General features: G+C 49.3%; 1 long non-coding RNA gene across 1 annotated transcript; it reads left to right on the top strand.

The window, feature by feature from the left end:
• The first annotated feature begins 4,773 nt into the window (after positions 1-4,773).
• LOC139034812 (uncharacterized) lies at positions 4,774-20,822 on the top strand. The gene is made up of 4 exons (XR_011487374.1): positions 4,774-5,097; positions 13,677-13,812; positions 16,483-16,594; positions 17,403-20,822. It is a non-coding gene; the product is annotated as an uncharacterized lncRNA (long non-coding RNA).
• Positions 20,823-21,102: the final 280 nt, after the last annotated feature.

Raw genomic sequence — 21,102 nt, 5'->3', positions numbered from 1 at the left:
TGTGTCCGACTCTTTGCAACCCCACGGACTGCAGCACCCAGGCCTCTCTGTCCATCACCATCTCTCAGAGCTTGCTCAGACTCATGTCTATTGAGTCAGTGATACCATCCAACCATCTCATCCTCTGTTATTCCCTTCTCCTCCTGCCCTCAATCTTTCCCAGCATCAGGGTCTTTTCTAACGAGTTGACTCTTCACATCATGTGGCCAAAGTATCGGAGCTTCAGCTTCAGCGTCAGTCCTTCCAATGAATGTTCAGGATTGATCTCCTTTAGGATGGACTGGTTTGATCTCTTTGCAGTCCAAGGGACTCTCAAGAGTCTTCTTCAGCACCACAGTTCAAAAGCATCAATTCTCTGGCGTTGCCTTCTTCATGGTCCAACTCTCACATCCATACATGACTATTGGAAAAACCACAGCTTCAACGATACGGACCTTTGTTGGCAAAGTAATGACTCTGCTTTTTAATATGCTGTCTAGTTTTGTCATAGCTTTTCTTCCAAAGAGCAAGTGTCTTTTAATTTTGTGGCTGCAGTCACCATCTGTGGTGATTTTGGAGTCCAAGAAAATAAAGTCATCTATACCTCAGTGAAAAAAAATCACTGTGTTGTCTTGGAGTTAAGATTCATAAACTCTGAAAATACTGTTCATGCGAGCAGATCTGAATGTGGGCAGCCATAGTACATGGTTTTCGACTCTACTTTTAGGAAGAGAGAACACAGCAAGAGGTTGGACTTGGCCCCAACTTCTGTGGGTTTGGAAATTCTTCTGGGGGAGGAAATAGAAGAGGAAAATGGAAACATGTTACCTGGGTCCATGCATGGCCTAGTTACCTCTCCTGTAGTGACCTGGCTGGTCCCTTCTTTTTTTCTTTCCCTTTTTCTGTCTCTCTTCCTCCCTCCCTTCTTTCTTTTGAACTTGTCACCTTCCAAGTCTCACTTTCACAGTTATCTTCTGTCAACCAGGCCAACTCACCCTGGACCCTCAGAACCAAGCATCTGAAGTCAAGCAGAGGACCTGCCCAGGAGATCAGCTTGGGAGGCTGGCTAGCATTTATCAGGTATTCACTGTGCGCACCGGAGAAGGCAATGCACCCCACTCCAGTCCCCTTGCCTGGAAACTCCCATGGACGGAATTTTTCTGGTGGGCTGCAGTCCATGGCATCGTGAAGGGTCAGACACGACTGAGCAACTTCACTTTCACTTTTCACTCTCATGCACTGGAGAAGGAAATGGCAACCCACTCCAGTGTTCTTGCCCGGAGAATCCTAGGGATGGGGGAGCCTGGTGGGCTGCTGTCTATGGGGTCGCACAGAGTCGGATACGACTGCAGCGACTTAGCATAGCACTGTGCACACAGTGTAGACACTTTCCTTTCATTGAGTTGATTATAGACCATAAACCCTGTTCCACAGAAGAAGAAACTAGGGTGTGAAAAGGTTAAGTAAGTAGCCTGGAGGGTAAGTGGTGGGTGGGTAACTGGGGTGAGGTGATTTTTCACTTGAGAGAATTTTGCAAAATGTTTGTATAGGTTTCCTATATAAACCTAAAGGAAGCACCAAGGTTTTGTTATTTGTGCATCTCTGGAGGACAGGAAGAATAGATTATTCTATGCCTGAATAAAATATTTTACTGCAAGAATACTTTCAATATTAAGGTATTTAGGGCACAGTTAACATCGGCTCCGCTTGGCTTTCCTGGCAACTCTTAGGAGCTCTGTGCCAGGGGCTTCACGTGCGTCCTGACTCTCACATCAGTGAGTCTCACAGGGAGGCGGCCTGGGCTCTGGTCGTTTGTTACCTGCTGACCAGCACTTACCGCCCTCCATCGGCTGCCCCGCGTGGGCCGGTGGGCTTCCCCAGAGCGGCTCAAGTAGGGCTCTGCCCTTCCTCCTATTCCAGGAGCACAGGCAAGTCCTAGTGCATTCAGTAGGCTTCTGACCACCCCGGACCGCAGTGAGCCCTGCCCTCCGCCAGCCCACATGCCACACATGTACACCACACACATGCATAGCAGGCACCATGTCACAACCACACCACACACACTCACACCTCATGTACCATGTCACATACCACACCACACACACTCACACCTCATGTACCCTATCACACACCACACCACTCACGCACACACAGCACGTACCATATCACATACCACACCACACACACATACACCTCATGTACCATATCACACACCACACCACTCACGCACACACAGCACATACTGTATCACATACCACACCACACACACACATCATGTACCATATCATACACCACACCACTCACGCACACACAGCACATACTGTATCACATACCACACCACACACACACGTCATGTACTATATCACACACCACACCACTCATGCACACACCTCATGTACCATATCACACACCACATCACTCAAACATCACACAAAGGCACACATAAACTTCACACATACAGCACAAATACCACATACCACATCACACACACCACACATGCATACCAAACACACCACATTACCACATCACACATCACCCCCCCATACACAAACAGCATGCACCATATCACAAACATACCCCCCACACACTGCACGTACCATATCACATACCACACCACACACACTCACACCTCATGTACCATTTCACATACCACACCACTCACGAACACACAACATGTACCATATCACATATCATACCACTCAAACATCACACACAGGCACACATACACCACATCACACACACCATGCATGCATTACCATGTCACATATCACACCCCCCCACACACACCACATCTATCATAAAACACCACCCAGACACACAGCATATACCACATCACACACCACACCAGACACACACCACATACAGACACACATCACTCCACGCACATCATACATCACACCACACACACCATATACTATGTTATACACACCATACACCTCATCATACACCACACCACACCAGCACACTCACACCACACTCACACTTCACACATACAGCACAACACCAATACTACCTCACACATACCACACACAGGACACACACACCCCACATATACCCTCTACAAACCATACACACATCTCACACATATAGCACACATATCACATACCACATCACACACCATACACATGCACACCACACCACAAACGCACATCACTCCACACACATCATACACACCACACACACACTCACATTTCACACATAGAGCTCAAATACTACATATGACATTACACATCACACCACACACTTCATCACATACCACCCCATGCACCACACACTCACACTTCACACACATAGCACACATACCACATACTACACCACACGCACTCACACTTCACACACACACACACACAAGCAAACAGACCACCTATGCTGCTTATAAGCCACAAGCCCCCTGGAACCTGCTCTGGTGGACACAAGTTTCCCCAGGCCTGACCAGCATTCTGCCCCGGGACAGACTCCTCCAGGACAAGAGAAACGGGACTCTGCCCGGAGCATCAGCACAGATGGGGGCTGAGAACCTCTCGGGCCCCTGGGGACGTGTGAGTCCTGATCTCAGGGGATGTGGCAGACTAGTCCCCTACCTGAGAAGCCGTGGCTATGCCCTGCAGAGGAGGGGCTCAGTCACAGACCCCACCTGTGTCCCGAGCCCGGCCCCTCTCCACACCCCTCCTTCCAGCCAAGGCAGTGCTGCAGTCAGGGAACTTGGGTGAAACACCCGGTGTGTGAGGAAAGTATCCCACAACAGGAATGCATAAACGTGGGAGTCCATTCTGTCTGCAAACATATCTCTTTCCTGATCACTTAACTGAAAGAGCTTTGGAAGAGCCACAAGCTTGGCTCACCCACCCATCCACCAGAACCTTCTCTTGAGCATGCAGGTCTGGGCTCCAGGGCAGAAGGGATTAGCCAGGGTCTCATTCAAATCCCCTTTCACGTCTGACCAAACAGTTGAAAACGGCTCAATGACACCTGGGCCAGTTTAAGATGAGGTCACTGCTGGGAACGCCCTTTGCTGTCAACAGCCCACTTCTTCCAGGTTCCCCTGCTTGTGTGGGCAGGGACATTGTGCCTGAGGGTTCCTTTCTAAAATATGGATGTGGCTCTCAGACCATGTGAATCCATTCAGTCTGATTTTTCCTCTCCTTGAATAAAAAAAAAAATTTTCCTGACTAAAATGTTTTGGAAAAAAAAAGAAAAGAAAAGGCACATAAGTAGGAGTGTCTGCTGTGTGCCTGCCTGCTTGCAGCATCGTCAATGAATCCCTCTTTATTCCTGCTACAAGCTGGGGCTTTGATCTCCCCTGTCTTGGGTCTGTGTATAGCACTGTACCAGGTAATGAAAGGATTTTTTCTTCTGTTTCCGTTCTTTGTTTTCAAGGAACAACAGAGAGGGGGGCATTTCCAGACCAGCGAGTACATTCCCAGAAGCAAGTGGCTGAGGAAGTGAACGTGGGAGGACAGAGACGAGTTGAAGAAACTGCGTCTCTCTCTGAGATGCTTAATTTCCTTCCTCCCCGTGACCTACCGAGTTCCTCACTACCCGGGCCGTTCTCCGTCCTCAGAGACCTGCTTCCTGAAGAGCTGGATTTTCTCAGGAGGGAGCCAGGTGGGATGGGACAGCCCTGGTTTGGCAGAGGTGGATTCCTAGCACAGTTTGCAGGAATGAGGTCCCTCCAGCTAGTACTGTCCACGCCCCGCTCCCGGGGGCTTCAATTACTCAGCTTAACTCCTGGCTAATGGCCATCTGAAAATACCAGTTTTATCACACTAGTTAATTAATAATCCAGGGCCTTGACCTCCCTGCTTTGCATGGCCACGAGGGAGAAGATAGGTGCCTTCAGACGAGACACGGCCTCCGGGAAGCCCTGGCAGAACTTCCGGCCCCGCCCCCAGGAATGCACCGGAAGCCCTCAGTGTCAGCTGGTCCTGCCGCCCTCACAGGTGTCACCTGCCCCGTCGTCCTGTCTGATGAGATATTCCAGGATGTAAAGATGACAGCTCCAGGACACAAAGGTGACATGGTAATTGCATTCAGACAGCAGAGTTACGCTCAGAGAGCAGAAGTGAGACCCAGGACAGGTTTCGGCAGCTGCCTTGGTCTCAAAGATCAGGAAGGAAGGTGGGTAAACACCTGGTCTCGGGACCCTGACCTAATGGCTGGGCAGTGTCCGCTGAGGAGGGACAGGGGTCTCAGACCCTGCCATGTTTCACGACCTTCCCTGGGCCAGGTGAGCCCCTGCTCCTGTGTGCTTCCCAGGGACGCCTGCTCAGGTGCAGCTGGAGTCTAGTCTTCCCAGCGAGTTGTAAGGTGTTCTGTCAGGGACAGGAAGGCCCCTCTCCTGCCCAGGGAACCTCTGCGCTTTCTGCCTCTGTCATTCTTTTTTGCTTCTAGCCCCTTATGATTATCATCCCATCTCCCTTACAACCCCCACCCCCCATCACCATTATTCCTTAGCCTCCAGTGATGTAACCTCTCTTCCCCGGCATTCAGAACCGGCCACACACTGCCTGCTAGTTCACACTGCCAGTGACACCAGCAACAACTTTCCAGAGTTCAAAGATCTCAGCTGGGACTTCCCTCGTGGTCTAGTGGCTAAAACTCCACACTCCCAATGCAGGGGGCACAGGTTCAGTCTCTGGTCTAGGAACTAAGATCCCACATGTTGCAACTAAAGAGCCCATATGCCACAGTTAAAATCCCATGCAGTTAAATAAATATTCTCTCTCTCTCTCTCTCTCTCGCGCTCTCTCTCTCTCTCTCTCTATATATATATATATACACATAAAAGTCTTAGCTTCACCATATCCTTTGTGACTCACAACAACCTCAGGAAAATGAGTAGACTCTGGGATATCTTTCTAAAGAGGCATTTATTAGGTTTTAATAAACATTTTGGGGCTTCCCACATAGACATAGGTTTGATCCCTGGATCAGGAAGATCCCCTGGAGAAGGAAATGGCAACCCATTCCAGTACTCTTGCCTGGAGGATTCCATGGACAGAGGAGCCTGGCAGGCTATGGTCCATGGGGTTGCAAAAGAGTCAGACACGACTTAGCGACTAAACAACAAAACAAATAAACATTTCACTTTTTTTCAGACATCACATATTTGAAAAAAAGTTTTCTGTGTTATTGATCAATGTCTAATTAAGCTTCTTAAGGAACTATGCAATCTACAATACATCTTTAACATTACAAAACCTAGGAGTAGAAAGTGAATATAATCACTCCAATTACTCTAATATTCTCTTTACTTCAGGGTAAGAATAAGTACCTTGAGTTTTTACAGTGCTTTATATTTTAAAAAATCTACATTCAGTTCACAATGTAATTGGATTGTCTCAGCAGTCTTTCAAGGGGGGCACGAGAATTGTTATTTCTAGTTTACATTTTGAGGAAACCAAGGCTTATATAAACTAGGTAATTTGTCTGGAGTTACAAATAACTAGTAGATTTTGATCTGACTTGAGGTCTTCTGACTTTTTCTACGGGCTTCCCCGCTGGCTCAGCGGTGAACAAGCTGCCTGCCTAAGCAGGAGCTGCAGGAGACGAGGGTTCAATCCCTGGGTTGGGAAGATCCCTTGGAGGAGGGCATGGCAACCCACTCCAGTATTCTTGCCTGGAGAATCCCACGGACAGAGGAGCCTGGCGGCTACAATGTGGAGAATCCCAGAGACAGAGGAGCCTGGTGGCTACAATCCATGGGATCACAAAGAGTCAGACAGGACTGAGGTGACTTTGCATGCACACATGACTTTTTTCTACTGCATCTGTGCTTAGTCGCTTCAGTTGTGTCCAGCTCTTTGTGATCGCCTGGACTGTCACCCACCAGTCTTCTCTGTCCGTGGGATTTTCTCTGCAAGAATGCAGGAGTGGGTTGCCATTCCCTTCTCCAGGGGATCTTCCCAACCCCGGGATCAAACTCATGTCTCCAGCATTGGCAGGTGGATTCTTTACCGCTGAACCACCTGGGAACCCCATTGTTTATGAGAACCTCTCCTGGCTCCCCTTCACTCCTGTAAGAGTCTCCTGTCTTTTGTTTTATGGGTTAGTAGGTGGTTCCACATAGCTGTATATCCTAAATTACGATTCTTTGCTGCTCCTGAATAAACTTGTTTTGCTGGTAAAAATAACTGGCTGTTTTATTGTTATAGGTTAACATCTGCTAACCTGGTCCTTGATGACTTAGGAGAACTGCCTGGCTTTATCCCCAGGGCTACTAAGCTCACTTGAAGGTTTTAGGCAAAACTGGAAAAAAAAAGTCTTTTGATTGGATATGCTTCTTGTCTATAACTTTCCAGCTAAACTCTGCACACTTTGCTACAGGAAACATTTATGTCTTGTCCACCCTGCCTGAACTGCCTCTCCCACCCCACCCACCTCCTCTGTCTGACCCCCTTCTCCCTCTACTCCCCCACCACCACAGAAGCAGCAGCAGGCCTGCCCCTCAGAGTTTTTCTGTAACACTCTGTCAACTGAGGGGTTTTTAAAAAAATATTTTATTTATTTTTGGCTGTGTTGGGTCTTTGTTGCTGCATGCACAACAACATATTTCTCTAGTTGCTGCAAGTTGGGGGCCACTCTCTAGTTGTGGTGTGTGAGCTTCTCACTGCAGGTGTCTTTTCTTATTTCTGACACAGGCTCTAGAGCACGGGCTTAGGAGTTGTGTGCACAGGTTTAGTTGCTCTGTAGCATGCGGGATCTTCCTGGATCAGGGGTGGAACCCATGTCTTCTGAATGGCAGGTGGATTCTTTACCACTGAGCCACCAGGGAAACCCTCAACAGGGTTTTGGTCATTACCCAGCCTTCTTTATGCCTTCAGTATGCAAACTGCATTCACTAGGATTGTTTTTAAAAAGCTCAAATGTATCCCCCTTGTTTTTCCACATAACAACCCCACAATCACATCCATACAGAAAGAATTCCCCCACCTTTCATCATAATTCTCTAATGGGTTTGTTCCTATACCTGCTTTGATAGATGCAAATAATGAACAATGGTTTCTGGAAGCTCCCAGAATTTCTGATTTAGTTTTTCTAAAGGTCTGGAAAAGCAAATGCATTTGCATACTGTCTGCCAATGCAGGAGACTTGAGACATAGGTTCACTCCCTGGGTCAGGAAGATCCTTGGAGGAAGGCATGACAGCTCATTCCAGTATTCTTGCCTGGAGAACCCCATGGACAGGGGAGCCTGGTGGGCTACAAGTCCATAGGGTCACCAAGTGTCGGACACGACTAAAGTGACTTAGCATGCACAGACACAGTTATAAAGGGCACTTTGGTGTCTACAAAGAGCAGAGGCTTGGAAACCAAATAAGACTTACAGTCATCATGACGCCACCAACTTCCCAGCTGTGGAACTTTGGATAAGTTTCTCACCCTCTCTGGGCTTCCCAGGTAGCTCAGCCAGTAAAGAATCTGCCTGCAATGCAGGAGACCCAGGTTAGATTCCTGGTTGGGAAGTTCCCCTGGAGAAGAGATAGGCTACCCACTCCAGTATTCTTGGGCTTCCCTGCTGGCTCAAATGGCAAAGAATTTGCCTGTGATGCAGGCGACCTGGGTTCGATAGTGAGTTGGGAAGATTGCTGAACCTCAGTTTCCACCTCTGTAAATTGGGGCAAAGACCCTCCCCTTGTGGAGCCACAAGACTCCACATGCTTCATGAGCCTGGCACACAGGGCTCCTGGGCCACCCTTCCCACCATACTAGCCCAAAGCCTAAGGACACTGAAAACCTGTGATTTATTCATTGAATCTTTTAAAAGTTGTCACTATCAACATGACTAAAACCAGAACACAAGCCCACTCCGGACTTCATTGTGTACAAAAGGGACAATTCAGAAAACCTTTGCTATTAGAACAAGAGTCCTGGTGGATCCAATGCCAGAGTCTCCCCATGGTCAAATGGCAGGAGAGAAATCTGGAGGTTAATAAAACATCTGAAAGGTGCCAGGCTCTGCAGGCCGGGGGATGGCTCATGTTTCTGACCTTCATGCTGAGAGGTGGGGCGATGGGAGCCCAGAGGCCTGGAAGTTTCTGGAACTGATTCCAGCACTGCCCCTCCGAAACTTGCTCACATCGGCTTTACTTCTGTTGGATTCTGTTGATTCAGGGAAGACATTGGCCCCCCGTGCTAAAGTCTGGTTTATCGTGTGGGGGCAGCATGGCATTCCCAGGATTATGGGTGGATAAACAATTTCAGGGCACATGATGGGCCCTTCATGGTCTGGGTGCATCCCAGCTTCCCAATTTATACACACAAAACTCTTTCTCATCACCTGTAAGCCATGACTTCTATGTCATGCAATTTGGGGCTGATTCATCAGAGCCCTTCTTTCAATGACATGGGCGAGATGACTGGAAGGACTTGCTCACGTGAGCCTGGGCAGTGTGGCCACATTTGTGACTTGGGGTTTATGGTCCTGGCTGTCCCCAGAGGGCACTGCTGCCTGGTGGAATCTGCAGCTGCAGCTTGGGGTGAAGGGAAGGTGCTGCGGCCCCAGGATAGACGGGGACTCCAGTGGTGGCAGGCCCTACCTTCATAGAAGCAACGCCCTCCACCCCTGCGGGAGCCCAGGGACACCCTGCATGCTTTAACTACAGGTGGCCTGACACTGATGCCCTGGTGAGAGCAGCCTTACAGAAAACTGAAATACATGTTTGCTTCCAGGGGGCAGTGGAAGCTAACAGGTCACTGAGGTTGGAGGCACAGGGTTATTCCTGGTGAGATGCTCCAGCTTCCCACTCCCTATCCCTAGCAGGGACCTTGTACTTTTATCAGTTTCCCACATTCAGCTTTTTAAAAAAAGACATGTTTCTTCAGCATCATGATCAGACTATTACGCCTAGCAATCAACAGCATGGGTCTAGTAGTCACATACAGATATGAGAATTGGGCTATAAAGAAAGCTGAGTGCTGAAGAATTGATGCTTTTGAACTGTGGTGCTGGAGAAAACTCCTGAGAGTCCCTCAAACAGTGAGGAGATCAAACCAGTCAATCCTAAAGGAAATCAACCCTGAATATTCACTGAAAGTACTGTTGCTGAAGCTGAAGCACCAATACTTTGGCCACCTGATGGGAAGAGCTGACTCACTGGAAAAGACCCTGATGCTGGGAAAGACTGAGGGCAGGAGAAGGGGGAGACAGAGGATGAGATGGTTGGATGGCATCACCCATTCAATGGACACAGTTTGAGCAAACTCAAGGAGATACTGAAGGACAGGGAAGCTTGGCATGTTGCAGTCCATGGGGTCGAGAAGAATCAGACACAATTTAGCAACTGAACAACAGCAGCATGGGTACAAAAAATAAATCTATGTTATAGTTCTTTGTTGGAATCCTTTACACTTTCCACAGAACAGAAACCAAAATAACCTGTTATACAATTAGTCACAAATACAGTCCTTAAGTTTTTGCCCATGCACATGAGTATTGTCTAAAACACATCTTCAGTGTAGCAGCTAGGCCCTGCCACCACTGTGCTTGGCTGAGCTCACAAGTCTCTCGTAACCTGTAGCTTCCCTGTCACTTCTCTGGCTTTCCTCTCCTGCCAAGCTTTGTTTCCTGGCAGTAATTAAAACCTCTGCCACTGCCACAGCTCCCGCTGCTGCTGGAACCACCATAGCCACCTTGGTTTTGTGGTTTGGCAGAGTATTGGCCTCCACCACCATAGGAGCCAGAACTTCTGCCTCCAAAGTTTCCTCCTTTCATGGGCCCAAAATTTGAAGATTGATGTAACTGCCAAAAGCATTGTTGATTTACCACCTCCAAAACTGCTTCCCTCATTACCAAATCCATCACAGCCGTCCCCACTGCCTTCATACCCACCACCACCACTGTGGCTGCCACCAAAGCTACCTCGGCCGCTGGAGTTTCCTCCACGACCACCTCCACAATCACCACCAAAGTTTCCAGAACCACTTCAACCCCTTTGGCTGGATGAAGCACTGGCCGTCTCTTGCTTGCATGCTGCATGCCCACTCACTTCAGTCGTGTCCTACTCTATGACCCCATGGACGGTAGCCCACCAGGCTCCTCTGTCCCTGGGATTCTCCAGGCAAGGATCCTGGAGTGGGTTGCCATTTCCTTCTCCAGGGGATCTTCCCAACCCAGGGATTGAACCCTCATCTCTTACATCTCCTGCACTGCAGTAGATTCTTTACCCACTGAGCCACTTGGGAAGCCCATCTCTTGCTTAGACAGGGCTTCTCTTACTGCACGGTTGTGGCCATTCACAGTGTGGTATTTCTGAATGACAGTCTTATCTACAGAGTTATGGTCATCAAAGTTTATGAAAATAAAGCCTCTCCTTTTGCCAGTCATGATGTCAATCACTTCAGTTTTCCCATTGGAGGAGGAAATGGCAACTCACTCCAGTATTCTCGTCTGGGAAATCCTGTGGATGGATGAGGAGCCTGGTGGTGGAGGCCAATACTTTGCCAAAGAATCAGACATGAATTAGCAACCAAACAACAGCAACAATTTTCCCATACTGTTCAAAATAATCTTTCAGGCGATGTTCTTCAGTGTCTTCTTTAATGCTACCAGCAAAACTCTTTTTCACAGTTGAGCAGGCACCAGGTCTTTGAGAATCTTCTCTTGAGGCGGCCATCTTTGGTCCCACAGCTCTTTCGTCTACGTTGTGTGGCCTTGCATTTGTGGCCCCACCGACCTCCTCCACAGGGGCATGTGTGGCAGACCCAAAGCCTCTGGAGAGCTTGGTGTTTGGGTCCCTCATTTCCATACAGTCTGTGAGCATTCCCCACTGCCCAGAATGGCTCCTCAGACTCTCATCAGTGGCTTCAAAGCTCAGTCCTCCGATGAAGAGCTTCCACAGTTGTTTGGGCTCTTTGGGAGGCTCTGACTTAGACATGACTGCAGTGGAGGCGGGAGACTTCAACGATGCTTACTCAGTGGTGTCCATGGGCAGAGAGCCCACACTGGGCTTTTAAAGAAACACCTTGGCCAGATTCCCTTGGAGGGTTGGAACAGCCCTCCCCACTGCCACACACACACGCGTGACTTCACTTTCTCCGAAGAAGGCTGTGACAGAGACTGCTGTTCTCAGTGGAAGTTTGCATCCTCCGGTCCCAGTAGGGAGGAAGAGTGGGGGCCCTTCTTTATCTAGAAATTAAATTTCTTGCTCTTCGATAAATGTCTTAAAGATGAGGAAAAGAAGCCTCTTCACCCAGGAAATGAGTAGGAAATTTGGGATTAAATGTTAGCTAAACCCGCCCTGATTGTTGAGTAAGAATGGGAGGTTGGGATTGCCATATGTGTGACACAGATAACTAGTGAGAACCTGCTGGACAGCACAGGGGAGGAAAAAGAAAAGGCGCAATCTGTTTGTAGGACATACATAAAGTTAAGCTTAAGAATGCATTCCAGTATACATTAGGTGCATATAAATACTGTTTGACTCCACTTACACGAGGTGTGTAGAGTAGTTAAATTGAGTCAGAAAGTACATTGGTAGATGCCAGGTGGGGAGCAGAAATGGGGAGTTAGTGTTTAATTGGGGATAGAGTTTCAGTTTAGATGAAAAATTCAGGAGATGAATAATGGTGAGAGTTGCATGATAATGTCAATGTATTTAGTGCCACTGAACTGTACAGCTAAATGTGGTTAAAATAGTCTGTTGTATATTTTGTGACTTTTACCACAATAGGAAAACATTTAAAGAAAAGACTCGGTGTGGGCTGAGTTGTGTTCCCACCAAATCACTAAGTTCTAGCCCAACCCCCAGCCCCTGTGAATGTGACCTTATTGGGGAATAGAGTCATCACAGATGTAATTAGTTATGGTCATACTGGAGCAGGGCGGATTCCAACCCAATATGACTGGGGTCCTTATGAAAAGGGAAAATTTGGACAGAGACATTCATGCAGGGAGAGATCATGTGAAAATGAAGGCAGAGATAAGGGCGATGCATCTAGAAGCCAAGGAGCGACAAAGATTTCCAGCAAACCCTCGGAAGCTGGGTGAGAGCCTGGGACTGATTCTCCCTCGCAGCCTGAAAAGGAAGTAACCCCACCCACACCCTGACCTCCTAACCTCCAGAGCTGGGAGAGGGTACATTTCTGTGGTTTGAGCCACTCCATCTGTGGTGCTTGGATATACGGCAGCCCCAAGGCATTCACACAAGAATCGTGACTGGGAGTCAGTTCTGGGCCCTCATTTCTGGCCTGGGAAAGCGTTGTGGACCGAGAACCTGTACTGCTTTGAAGCAGCGGCAGCATGGCCGACATGACACCTTCCTGCCTCTTCGATCAGCTGAACCGAGCATCGGGGTGGGAGGGGTTCCTGGGCTGCTGGGACACAAAGGCCCCCAGGGGGTACAGCCTGGTTGCTGTGCTGTGACTTCTGGTCCTGAAACTTCAGGATTAGCAAGGAATCTCTCCTCACTCTGCCAAGTCTTAGAGAAGCTTCTGAGCAAAATGTGTTGAGAAGAAAACGTTCTGTGGGGAAGAAAGTTGCAGGCAAGTGGACCAAGCCAAAGCCTTTCTTGTTCAGGTGATGTGACTTTTGCAGGTCACGTGCTGCCTTCTGCTCTCAGCTTGTGGTCCAGGGCTCTTCTCCCCACCTGTGGCCTGGCAGAGGTCTGTTCCATAGGCAGAGGTTCTCTGGGACAGCCCTGGCCCGTTGGGGCATGAGGCCAAGCCAATTTTCCCAACACAGAGCTCTCTTTTTCCACAGGGGCCCTGGACACATATGTCCCACCGAATCCTCTTCCCTTTCCTCCAAATGAGGACACAGCCAGCTACATTTCCTGGTTTGCTTTTCCACATCAAGGATCAAGTGTTTCTAACGTCACGGTGCCCTGGGGACACAGGTGGGCATTTAGAACCAAATATGTATCAAAATGATCCACAAAGCAAATGTTAGTGGTGACTGAGAGCAGTAAGACCAAGGTGGTCAGAGACTGTGTCTTCCCAATGTTCTGTGCAAGCCCCACTGCAAGGTTATAAAGTGTGCTGGGAAAACCCTTCTTGTTCTCAAACATAAGTGCCCCTCTGATAGGAATAGGGTAAAAGCACAAAGTAGGTGATTAAATAGTTAATCCCACTAGGGGATTGTAAGTGAAAAAAAAAAAGAAACCATGGGAGATCCTGTAAGTTAATGATCACAAGGAAGCAGGTTTGCTTAACCCCAAAACCAAGCAGGTTCGCTTAGCAACACAACCAGGAAACAGAAACATAGGGACATGTCCCCAAACAATAAAACAATGGTGGTGTGAGACCCACATCCTGCCCACTGAGCCTAGTGAGTTAGTGACTCCTAGGACATGCTCTCTGCACACACAGAAAACAATAATTTATGGAAAGGTGGCATTTCAAAATAAAGAAACCCTCACTGTACTGAAATCTGAAATAATTTTTCCATTGCGCCATCTCAGTCCTGACTTGACCATGTAGGGACCAGAAAACTCCTGCCCAACCTGGAGGAGGAGCTGATGTTGGAAGCCTGACATCTACTCAAAAATGAGGAAGAAGGTAGCCTTCCCCCCTTCCCCACCTTTCTTTTGATTATAAAAGTGTAGTCCACTAAATTCTCAGGGCACAGCATCCTCTTGCCCACCTGTTCGCAAACCTCACAAACATCCAATTCTGATAAATCACTTCTTAACTAGAACTTTGCCTCTCCCTGATATCTAGAATTTTGCCTCTCCTTTGCATACCTCTCTGATAAGTTTTCTTTGCTGAGACATGGCATAAAGAACTATGCTTCCGGAGCTCTTCAGAGCCTCCTGAAATGACACCAAGTGGTTTCACAGCCCCCTCCCCCACCCAACCTGTCAAACAGTCCTCAGAACAAAGCAAGGGAAGGAGACTTGTCCTGAGTTTTCAGAATAACTTGTGCCTTGGATTCTCTAGAATGACTGATATGGAAGAACCTTACACACAGTGCCGCCCTGACCCCTGTGTATTGGTTTTTTAAACTAATTAATTTATTAATTTGGCTGCATCGGTCTCAGTTGCAGCATGTGAGACTTTTGTTCCATCATGCACAATCTTTCGTTGCAATGCAAGGACTCTCTAGTCGTGGCTCGAGGGCTCAGAAGGGGTGGTGCACAGGCTTTAGAGCACGTGGGCTTCAGTAGTTGTGGCACTTGGGCTTAGTTGCTCCAAGCATGTGGGATTATAATTCCCTGACCAGGGATAGAACCCATATCCTTCGCATTGCAAAGTGAGTTCTTAACCTCCATAGGAACCCTAGCCCTCCTGTCTGCTAGCTGTGTGGCCTCAGATAAGTTCCTGAACTTGACCCTCCACCTCCTCATTTGTAAAATGGATGGAACAATAACCTTACAGACTATATTCGGTTCATTCACAAGAGGTACTTTAGACAGTGCCAGGTTGAGCGTAGCCCTAAACATATATGCTTGTGAAATGAGCGTGTAAAGCAAGCAGCCAATTGTGGGCAGTCTAGGGCAGAGAGGTGGCTGCTGAGATGCCTAGGTGACAAGGGGACGGCGTCTGGGGGAGAAGGACCCTGGAAGGAGCACGCCAGGTAAATATCACCTGCTTCTCCCTGTTCGTTTCCTACCTCGGTTCTTTTGATCAGAACGGGATCGTCATGCCAGGCTCACACCGTGGGTCCCTTTTCCTGCCAAAATGACTCTTCTTCCAATCACTGGGCAAGAAAGCTGTTTGAGTGGATGAAGCCAGAAGTCCATTTGGCAGGAATGCTGTTTTGGAAAATGATCAGCCGTGTGGGTTGGGATGAGGTTTTCTGCACATTTTCATGACTTCTTCAGCTTCGTGTACCCTGACTGAGCAACGTGCGGCTGAGGAGAGACTGGGCAGCAGATGCACAGAGATTTTTCTCAAACGTCTTTCTAAGCCAATTTCAAGATATAGAGAGCAGATAAATCTTATTTTCTCTTTTTTAGTTTCAAAGGGTTTCATAGGCAGATACAATTTTAAATTTCTTTTTTCCCCCAATGAGATGTTTGGAGATGTTATACAGGAGTGAGGAGGTGTCTGTATTTATTGAGGAATTCTCACCCCAATGCCCCTGCCCTTTTCTCATACTGTTCACTGCCAATAATTCACGGAGCACATGGGCAGGGTTTGTGCTAAAGAGAAAAAGAGAGAGAGAGAGAGAGGCCATTATGTAGGGATGTTCAAAATGACTAGAGTGAAAATAGGTCTGAATTAATTCCATGAGAGTAAATGTGCAGAAATGGTAGTTTTGATCTGCTCAGATCTTAGCCCGTCTGGTCAGCCATCCCACTGATTGATTGATTGACTTATTCAAATAGATATTGAGCACCCATTATAGCCAGACACTGATGTAGGCAGTGGGAACTCAGCAATAAACAACGCAGGAAAAAAGTGTACACTTGAGGACCTGATCTGCTTGGGTGGGGGTGGGGGGCAGGGGGCGGTGGCACAGAAGAGGCCACATTTCTGCCATAGACATGAGTGACATCCCTCAGTGGGGGCCCAGGGACTCATCTGGGACTCCGAGCCCCACTCCCCCCTGTTTCTGGTTCCAGGCTCCTGGCTCCCCATGCAAATAAAAACCTCCATTGCTGCCTTCCTTGAGGACCAGCCACACCTGGGCTCAAATCCAGGCTCCGTCACTAACCAGCAGAAGCGCTGGGCAAGGTCAGCCCCATCTCTGAGGCTCAGCTTCTGCACTTGGGAGCGGGGGCTGACAGCTGGCAGGAGAATCTGCCAGGCACACACAGTGCCTGGACTGGGCCTGGTGCACACTCAGGTGGGCTGAGTGCCCACAGGGTTGCTAGTCTCCCTGGCTTCTCAGACCTGAGGAGCTGGGCAGGGGGGGCGGAAGAGGGCAGGGGAAGCTTCTGGCTCCGCCACTGCTAGACCATCTTCCTCTCCATCTCCTTGGATGCTGGGTGAAGCCTTTGGAGCCCAAGGTCTGTCACTGGCATTGAATCTGGGAGCAGACGGGTGGAGCCATGGCCACTGCCCACCCCATGGAGAGTGTGAGGGGTGGGGAGCGGGTGAGGGTCTGTGTCCATGTTCCAAAGCCCCCCACCCCCATACTCCTGCGTGGCCTGGAGAGGAGGGTGAGGGGGCACAAGGAGACTCCACGGCTTTCTCAGTGAGCTGGACCATCGAGGCCCTTCTTTTGCATGACTCCTGCTCTCGTGTCTGTGTCTGTGCATACTTATCCAGGGTCTCAACCAGGGGCAGCGGCCTGGTCCAGCTTCCCTGACCTTAGAGGGGAGGACCTGTGACTCCTGGGCTGCCTGGGACACTGAGATTCACCGTCTCCATGTCTGAGCGGGATTGGGTAGGAAGGACGCCCCCCGCCACCCCGCCCCCACCAGCTCTCAGGTTTGGTTCACCGTCGGCCTCCAGGGGGCGCTGCGGGGAAAGCCGGCGGAGATCACGCCTGATACCTGGAATTGACTGACTTACCCGGTCACTATTTCGCCTATTTGAGGCTTTCCAGGTGACTCAGCGGTAAAAGAATCCACCTGCAGTGCAGGAGACTCAAGAGATGCACGTTCGATCCCTGGGGCGGGAAGATCCCCTGGAGAAGGAAATGGTAACCTGTTCCAGTATTCTTGTCTGGAGAATCCCATGGACTTGGCCTGGTGGGTTACAGTTCATGGACGGTCACAGAGTCCGACGTGACTGGGCACTCATGCACGACCCCCTACTTATAGCTTCTCTCCTGAAAAGGGGGTGCATGGAGCATGCTAGCAGGTATTTCCTAGCTCAGGGCCCAGCGAGTCAGTGCAGTCCCTCTGGCAAGACGCTGCCCAGTTGGGCTGTAAATGGAGGAGCCAAGGGTCCAGGTCTTACACCCCTGGCAGTAAGGCTCCCAGTCTTGGCTCGGGGGTAACCCCTAGTTTCCAAGACATGAGGAGTCCTTGCCCTGATGGATGCGGCAGAGCAGGTCTCCTGGGGAGGGAGCCGCCCAGGAGACTGGGATCTCCCTGGGTGGAGGAGGGTGGTGGAGGGTAAGCCATCTCTGTCACCTCTTCCGGCTGCTCTCAGTTCACCTATGGCCCCAGGCACAAAGCTGCCGCGTGCCTGCTAGTGCCTTTGATTTGTTTTAAATTTAATAATATTTACTGTCCAGGAATATCCTCTGTCAATCCTAGTTCACAGTGTATCTTGTGCATGCCAGGGCCTGTGGGAGATAGCAGGGTCAGGGCAGGGATGCAGGAAATGAAGTGCTCAGGGTGGTGGAGTGCTGAAAGGCTCCAGACCTGAAGAGCTCTGGGCTGTCAAGGATCCCAGGACTGGGACAGCAACCACAACAGAACAACAGACACACAGTAATGCAACATCACCCTCCCCAGGCTGCTGGCGGAGGAGGTGCTTGGGCCTGGAGATGAACCTCACGTGCTGAGTGCCCCTGCCCCCTGGTGAGATGAAAGGATGCTTGTAATGATGCAAGTATCTTCAAAAGCCCGAGTTCCCCCAGAACCAGAGAAGTGAGGTGACAAGAGTCAAGATCAGAAAGAAAGCAGAGAAAGCCAGGGGGATGACTCCGTTTGGAAACAAGCTGTGTCAGGAACCAGCTGTGCTCCCGCCCAGATCTCCAAGCCTCCTCTGTGCCCAAGCTCTTTTTGGGTGGGTCTGGCGGGCTGCATGTGTGTGCAGCCCAACAGCAACCGCTGCTGTGTGCCTGCGCTCCCCCTCTTCCATCCTTACCACCTGCAGTGCTCCCTGTGAGCCCCTCCCAGGGACACCACTGCTCAGAAGACTCGGGCAGGGGCTCCCCTCCAAGCGGTGCCCCTGCGTGAGGCGTGTCAGACTTCCTGGGGCTCCCTGGTGGGGGAGCAGTGTGCTGCATAACAGGTTCTCCCGTCCACACTTCTGACCCCCTCCCCTCAGCCTGCCCCTGGGGTTGAATCCACCAGTAAAATCCTATCCACTAGCACTCCGTCTCTGACTCTGCTTTCCAGGGAGCCCAGTCTCCTCCTAAAGGTGCTGGAAGTCCTCAGGCTGCAGACGCTTCTGCATCAAAGGGGTCCCAGGGACCCCCTTGATTAAACTTCAGTTTAATTTGTGTTGTGCACATTCCGGGAGATTGTGAAGGACAGGGAAGCCTAGCATGCTGTGGTAAATGGGGTTGCAAAGAGTCAGACATGACATAACAACTAAACAATGACATGAGCAAGGTGGGATTTTGTCCAAGTTAGAGATGAGAAAACTGACGGAGAGGGTAGTTCAAGGACTTGACTGAGTCCCCAGAGCTTTCAATGGGCCTGGGGGCGGAATGATGCTGGAGGAGCAGGAGGGAAAGCAGGGGGCGAGGAGTCCCATGGACCCCATGTGTCCTGAGTGGTCTCTGGGTCACAAGCATAAATAAGCAGATAACCTCTGTGTGTGTGTGTGTGTGTGTGTGTTGTGAGTGTGGATGTGCTGGGCATGTGTGTGCACGTGTGTGTGAGCATGTGTACAACTCTCTCAAAGCTCCCATGTGTCTCCCGTGTGGTCACGCCACTGGTGGAGTTCAGTACCATGGGTAACAGATGTGGCCTCATAGCTCATGGTGAAAAGTGCCTGCAAGACTCACTAAGCCCTGGGAACTGTGTGGGAGCATCCACGGGAAGGGGAGAAAGACTGGAGGGACCCGAGTGTGCTGAGAGCCACAGAGCCGGCAGCCTGCTCACTCAGGCTGTGCCCACAGGCCGCATGGGGGGCGGTGGTCAGACTTGAGGGGGCAGAGAGGATGGGAGGGCCCCAGCCTGACCCACACCTGCTGTTCAGGCCATATCAAATGGGAAGCAGGGCTTTTTCACAGGCAATCAGACTACCTGTGGATGCCAAGTGCAGTCATGCTGCCCACACAGGGGTAATGGGTGTTGTGGGTGACTTGGAAGGTGTTAGGGAAATTAAAATGGAGGAAGTCTAGTTCAAGCTTCAGAAGCAGGAGAGCAGGCCTCTGATCTGCTTCTGACCTGCCTGGATGCTGCTCAGACTATGTACCTGCTTGCAAAACACACCAATTGTTACCAGCATGTCAAGTGGCATTTTAGATAAGGGAGGGAGTGGGTCTTGGAATTTTCTTGAGCCCCCGGAGGTCTTGTCAGCCCTGCCAGGATGTTATGACTCACAAGGTGAAACTAACAGCATTGTAAAAGTTAAAGAAAAACCAGAGTTGTATTTTTGCAGGCAAACTGACGATGACAACAGTTTGTGGCCTGGGATTATAAGTGGGAGGCTCCAAAGCTGCAATTTGAAATCTCACCCATGGGGTGGATGTCTGGGACCCTTTCTCAGTTGAGACACCATATTACTGATAATGAGGGACTGTTCAAGTCTGGATGTAGGTTGTCAGCCCAATTTAATGATGTATATGCTATTATGTTGTTGTTGTTCAGTCATTAAGTTGTGTCTGGCTCTTGTAACCCCATGGACTACAGCACGCCAGGCTTCCCTGTCCTTCACTATCTCCTTGAGTTTGCTCAAACTCATGTCCATTGAGTCAGTGATGCTATTCAACCATGTCATCCACTGTCACCCTCTTCTCCTCTTGCCCTCAATCTTTTCCAGCATCAAGGTCTTTTCCAATGAGTTGACTCTTCGCATTGGGTGGCCAGATTATTGGAGCTTCAGCTTCAGCATCAGTCCTTCCAGTGAATATTCAGGGTTGATTTCCTTTAAGATTGACTGGTTTGATCTCCTTGCAGTTCAAGGGACTGTCAGGAGTCTTCTCCAGCACCACAATTTGAAAGCATCAATTCTTTGGCACTTAGCTTTCTTTGTGGTCCAACTCTCACATCTGTGTATGGCCACTGGAAAGACCATGCGGTTACTCTTCGGTTTCTTTTTCTTTTTTCTCTTAATGATTCTGTATTGAAATTGAGTCAAATAATCCTCTATTAAATATGGAAATTGTTTATTGTTTGTGTGACAAGTGATTTCTTTTGTTACCAAATCCTTCGAGCCTAAAATGAAAGTAAAACTTTCAGCAAAACAGGAGAGATGTCTACGCTCACGCGTATGCTAAGAAGGGCAGTCACGACCATGGCCTTAGACATCCAACCTGAGAAAGGATTTATACCATCACCCTTTATAAGAGTTCCCCAAATGCTTCATTAAGGTCCTATGTGAGAGTCCCCAGACAGGTGGTTTTCACCTTTGTATATATTTAAGAATCAACTTTTTAAAGCCAGCTTCTT

Source organism: Odocoileus virginianus, chromosome 4 (assembly GCF_023699985.2).
Source record: "Odocoileus virginianus isolate 20LAN1187 ecotype Illinois chromosome 4, Ovbor_1.2, whole genome shotgun sequence".
Taxonomy (NCBI): domain Eukaryota; kingdom Metazoa; phylum Chordata; class Mammalia; order Artiodactyla; family Cervidae; genus Odocoileus; species Odocoileus virginianus.
This window is presented reverse-complemented; position numbering and strand designations above follow the sequence as displayed.